Below are 6,053 nucleotides of genomic sequence, written 5' to 3'. Positions count from 1 at the left end.
TCTGATGGCCAGTGATGATGAGCATTTTTTCATGTATCTGTTGGCTGCATAAATGTCTTTTATTGAGAAGGGTCTGTTCATATCCTTTGCCCACTATTTGATGGGGTTGTTTGATTTTTTCTTGTAAATTTGTTTAAGTTCTTTGTAGATTCTGGATATTAGCCCTTTGTCAGATGGGTGGATTGCAAAATATTTCTCCCATTCTGTAGGTTAGATGAACCTATTTTCAAGGTTAGATTAACCTAGAAAACCTTTTTTCAAGATTTTCTTAGCTTCCTTGCATTGGGTTAGAACACGCACTCAGACCTGACTTCTTTTCTTCAGTCTTGTCTGATTTTCCCCCACTTGAAGATTATTGTTTTGTTTTTTCCATAAGTTATTGAGGTATAGGTGGTATTTGGTTACATGAGGAAGTTCTTTAGTGGTGATTTCTGAGATTTTGGTGCACCCATCACCCAAGCAGTATACACTGCACCATATTTGTAGTCTTTTATCCCTTCCTCCCAACTCTTCTCCCCAAATCCCCAAAGTCCATTGCATCGTTGCATATATATATATATATATGCACACCATAGTTTGTTTATCTACTCATTGATTGATGGACATTTGGCTTGGTTCCATGATTTTGCAATTGTGAATTGTGCTGTTATAAACATGCGTGTGCAAGTGTCTTTTTCGAATAATGACTTCTTTTCCTCTGGGTAGATACCCAGTAGTGGGATTGCTGGGTCAAATGCTAGTTCTACTTTTAGTTCTTTAAGAAATCTCCACATTGTTTTCCATAGTAGCTGTACTAGTTTACATTCCCACCAGCAGTGTAGAAGTGTTCCCTGTTCACCACATCCACGCCAACGTCTGTTTTTTGATGTTTTGATTATGGCCATTCTTGCAGGAGTGAGGTAATATCTCCTTGTAGTTTTGATTTGCATTTCCCTGATCATTAGTGATGTTGAGCATTTTCTCATATGTTTGTTCATCATTTACATATCTTCTTTTGAGAATTGTCTATGGAGCCATGGATACCAGTGCTTGTTCTGGTTGAGGTGGCAGGGGAGTGCAATGGACTCTGTGAGGGTCCTTAGCTTTGGTGGTTTAATGCTCTATTTTTGTGCTGGTTGGTCTCCTGCCAGGAGGTGGCGCTTTCCAGATAGCATCAGCTGTGGTAGTATGGGGGAAAAACTCGCAGTGGGTGGGGCCGTAGAACTGCCAAGATTATATGTCCTTTGTCTTCTGCTACCAGAGTCAGTAGGAAAGGACCATCATGTGGGGGCGGGGCTAGGTGTGTTCTGAGCTCAGGCTCTCCTTGAGCAGGTCTTGCTGCCACTGCTGTGGGGGATGGGGGAGAGAGTCCCAGGTCATTGGAATTGGGTACCTAGGAGGATTATGGCTGCCTCTGCTGAGTCATGCAGGTTGCCAGGGAAGTGGGGGAAAGCTGGCAGTCACAGACCTCACCCAGCTCCCATGCAAACCAAAGGGACCGTCTCTCTCCCACAGTGACCCTGCCAACAACCCCCAGTCTGTTTCCAGGCAGAGTGCTGTATGGGCTTGAAAACCTGTCCCAGGCTATTCACCACCCAGTTGGGAAAGAAAAGGACTTGGTTCTTCCCTGACCTGCAAAGTCTGCACACTGGATTTGCACCCTCCCCCAGGTACTGGCAAGGAGGCTTCTCATTGCATTCAAATTGTTACAAAGTTTTAGCTAGAGATTTCCTTCTTCCTGTGTAGTTTTACTTCCTGCTCCTCTCCGGTTGGTTCCCTGTGGTGCCAGGCAGGAATGGCCTGCTTGGGGACCCAGCGTGCAGGGCCTTTCTGCTGCTTCCTCTACCCCTGTAGTTCACTTGGCTCTCCAAATTGATTCGGCTCCAGGTAAAGTTAGAAGCTTCCCCTGCAAAGAGACCTTCAGTTTCTCCAGTGGGGGTGTGTTTTCAGAAGAGGAGGATCTCCCAGTCCCAATTCCACAGTTGAGGGACTCACAGTTTTGGGGGTGGTCTTCCAGTTCCTGCAGGAGCAGTCCGCTTCCTTCAGAGTGTCTGTGGGTCCTCTTGGGATTGCTGGTTTGTTCTTGCATCTGGAGCTAAAATTCACAATGAGAGCACCCACACGCTGCTCTGTCTGGAGCTGCAATCTAGTCCTGCCTCCCGACTGCCTTTATCCACAGTATCCCGGCTTCTTTTACTTTGTAAAGGTCTTCAACTCAGCCTCTCTGTTCATCCCTCAGCCTCCACCATCTTGAAACCTCCAAAACTGTACTTTTTATGTTTAGGAACTATTTCCCAACATTTCAATATAATTATGTTGTTTTGAGTATGTGCCAATAACTGTAATCATAACTAAACCTAGAACAAAATTTGTCATCTGGAATTAAAAATTAAAGTGAAGCAAAAATTTTAAATGAAGTAAAAAATAGCAAAGTTAGCTTGTACTTTCCTAGTCTTGGAATTAGCCATTTCTCAAAGGAACTCTTATTCATTTTGTGGAGAATGGCATTTAGAAACCAACATACAAACACTAAGTGAGATACTTGATTTTGGGATGTCATTGCTGGTTGTTTAAGCAGTCAGAGCTACTTAACATACACACACACATACACACAATCTATATCTATGCATCTATCTATCTATCTATCTATCTATCTATCTATCAAAAACCACGAAATCATGTTGACATCTCCAAAATCCAATCCAGTATCACAGGATTCATTCTAACTTCTCTCATTCCATATTTGTAACTCTCTTCTTCCATAGTGACAAATGTCTCACAGTATATTTATTCGATCCTGGAATACACAGAAGCCTTAATCAAAGGATCAAATTGAACCTCACTAGTAGAAAAACAAACATCCTTTGTCCCTGATATAGTGACTGTGAAGGATTTAAAAATGCCTAACCTGAATCTTCTGCATTTAATATAATTTTAATGTTTATTAGTGTGTAATCAAAATAACATAATCATAATAAAATCTTTGTAAATAATTGTTAAATAAAAAATGTAATTTTTTTTGGAAAAGCCTCTCTAACTTAAGTAGATTGGGCTTGGTAGTTGTGGTGGGAGAAGTTATTTACATATTCTTAAAGTATATTTCCACAAATTACTTATGTAGAAGGAAACATAGTATAGTGACACAATGAAGAAAACTGATAGATACCACTTAGCCAAATAATAAAAAAAACAGATGGTCTAGGATTTACTTTTGCTATAGGGGACATCACTGAAAAAATTAGCAAAATCTGATAAGATCTATGAATTAAATACATAAGAGTTAGCATCCATGCTAATCTCTTGATTTTAGAAATTTCCCGATTTTGATATTCCCACTATGGTTATAAAAGAAAATGTCCTTATTTTCAGAAAAACACAAGGAAACAAGAAAATACTTGCCTATTTTAATAAAGTATTTAGGATAAAATGGACATCATGTTGTCAGCTTTTGGGTTGAGAGAAGAAAATGGGTGTGAGAGAATCATTTCAGATGTTATGTAAGTGCCATTATTGAAACGTAACTGGAAACATATAAACATACATTCTTTCCCCATCCTTTTATATAAGGCAAAAATGAATGATTCATTTTTGATCGGTTTAACAACCTGTAGTTCTGCCTCCTTATTCTTGAATAATCTTATATATAAAGCATTATCTAAGATAACTAGTTTCAGATTCTTTAGAGTCAGAACTTAAAGACATTTTTTCAAGCAATCCCTGTGTAGGATCTCTCTAGATTTTTAGAATTTTTGGATATTTTTAAATTTTCTTACATTTAATCTAATTACTTTTTAGTGACTCATTTTCCTGAAATGCTCACTCGATCTTTATAGAAACAACTCTTAATTTAATTCATATTTGATCTATTAGTGAAATTTTATTTATTTAACTATGCACAAGACAATTCCTAAAGGGTACATGATCTGGAATGTCTCAACTTGTGTTGGTTTCTCTAAATAAATACATTTGAAAGGAGGTCCAATGAGATATTATTAATTGTAGTATTTAAAATATTAAATTGTAATAATGTTCCGGGCCAGGCACGGTGGCTCATGACTGTAATCCCAGCACTTTGGGAGGCCAAGTGGGCAGATCACGAGGTCAGAAGTTCAAGACCAGCCTGACCAACATGATGAAACCCTGTCTCTACTAAAAATACAAAAATTAGCCGAGTGTGGTGGTACGCACCTGTAATCCCAGCTACTTGGAAGGTTGAGGCAAGAGAATCGCTTGAACCTGGTGGCTGAGGGTGCAGTGAGCCAAAATCGTGCCACTGTACTCCAGCCTGGGGGACAGAGTGAGACTCTTTCTCAAAAAAAAAAAGTTCCAAAAATAAGAGTAAGGTGCCATGATATGTGGGTCTCTTCATCACCTGTCACCGAGTGTTAGTACCAATGAACATAATCAGTTGTTCAATGTGGGGGAAAACTTGTTTATGAACTACAGTGACTGGGATACATGGCGCTAACTGATTTAGAAACAGTCATAACTGATTCTCATTAGTCTACTAAAAAATATGTATAAAGTATTTTTCTAAGTGCTTAGAACGTATCAGAGAACAACATCCCCACCCATTATGGAGCCTATTTTTAGATGTGGAATGAAGGGGAGAGATGTACCCCCAGGTAAAAATAGACCAAATCAATAAATAAATTATATAGTATGTTAGAAAGTAAAAATTCCACAAACAAAAAGAAAAGTGAATACAGTAATGGAGTTATAAGGATGGGGGAAATGTTTTTAAAAATAATTATGGAAAAGACTAGCTGAGAAGCTGAGTTAAGATTTGAAGGGAGTGAGGGCATTAGCCCCGGTGGCTGTTTGGGGAAACAATATTCAAGGAAAAGGGAACAGCCAGTGCAAAGGCCCTAAAGCAGGACTAGAATTGGGGTGCTTGAGAACAGCAAGATGGCCAGTGTGGGTGGAAATTAATGAGTAGGGAAATAGTCAAGAAGACTCAGAGAGGTAAGGAGAGTGGTGTAGTGGTGGGGTGAGCTGGTTACTTCCCTATAGACTGACCATTTTAAGTAACTTAGTTTTTATTCTGAATGCGTTAGGGACCCTTTGAAGGGTTTTGAATTAACCAGTAACATGATCTGACACAAAATTTAAAAAGTTTACCCTAGTTTTCTTGATGAGAATAGATACTTGGGAAAGGCAAAGGTAGTTAGGAGGCTGGAGCAGGATTCCAGGCAGGGAATGATGGTGACCCTGATCAGAATGATGGTAATGGGTGTAGATGTATTTCGGAAGTGTTGCAAATGGGATTTCCTGAAGAACTGGATATGGAACATGGAAGTAAGAGAGGGATCAAGGATGACCCCAGGAATTTTGCTCTGAACACTGAAAATTGGTGGTGTTGCCATCAATATCCTTTTCATGTATGTGACAGTGAAAACCTAGAATCTATATTGGTAATACATGGATTTTCCCCATTTATATCTTGTAATGTCTAATTATACTTAGATTAACAAAGTTGTTCCTGTTCCAATCTGAAACAGGCAGAGATTTTGCTGCCTGTTTCAGATTGCCTTTTTAATTTTCTTTATGGAGTGGAGAAAGGATTAAAGCTGAGCTCCAATCTGAATTAGAATCAGTCCCCAGAAATACCCCATTCAGACTCACATAGCCATCCATCTTGGCATATTTCTTGAATTGTTGCTCATACTGGCTCTCTAACAATTTTTCTCTTAGCGTCTAAGTCACATTCTTGATTTGGTGTTCAAAATGATAGATGTCATTTATCTTGTTCATAAAAACTATCACAGAATAATAAGCCACTTTTCTTAAATAACAAATGTCTTTTTAACCTACCTGCCACATTTTTCCTTTTTATCAACTGACCCTTGGTCATTACTGTTGGGCACTTGTTTTTCTGCCTACTTGTACATTGAATTTTTTAGGAAGTCATGAAATATATGAATGATTCTTCTCTTTTCTTATTCACTCTCTGAAGATTTTTACTTTCTTTTTTCAGTGCCTCCCCAAAAGTTAAACCAGAGGGTTAACTTTTTCAGAATAATCTCAAATTCATATTGAACTCTAAAACGCTTGTGTACCCAAAAACTTGTGTA

The 6,053-nt window shown here is 38.8% G+C and overlaps 1 pseudogene; it reads right to left on the bottom strand.

Moving 5' to 3' along the window:
• The window catches only part of LOC105521262, an 8,861-nt pseudogene extending 3,028 nt beyond the window's left edge, over window positions 1-5,833 (bottom strand).
• Between the last annotated feature and the right edge of the window lie 220 nt (window positions 5,834-6,053).

The sequence above is a fragment of the Colobus angolensis genome, unplaced genomic scaffold, assembly GCF_000951035.1.
Source record: "Colobus angolensis palliatus isolate OR3802 unplaced genomic scaffold, Cang.pa_1.0 Scaffold11, whole genome shotgun sequence".
Lineage (NCBI taxonomy): Eukaryota > Metazoa > Chordata > Mammalia > Primates > Cercopithecidae > Colobus > Colobus angolensis.
This window is presented reverse-complemented; position numbering and strand designations above follow the sequence as displayed.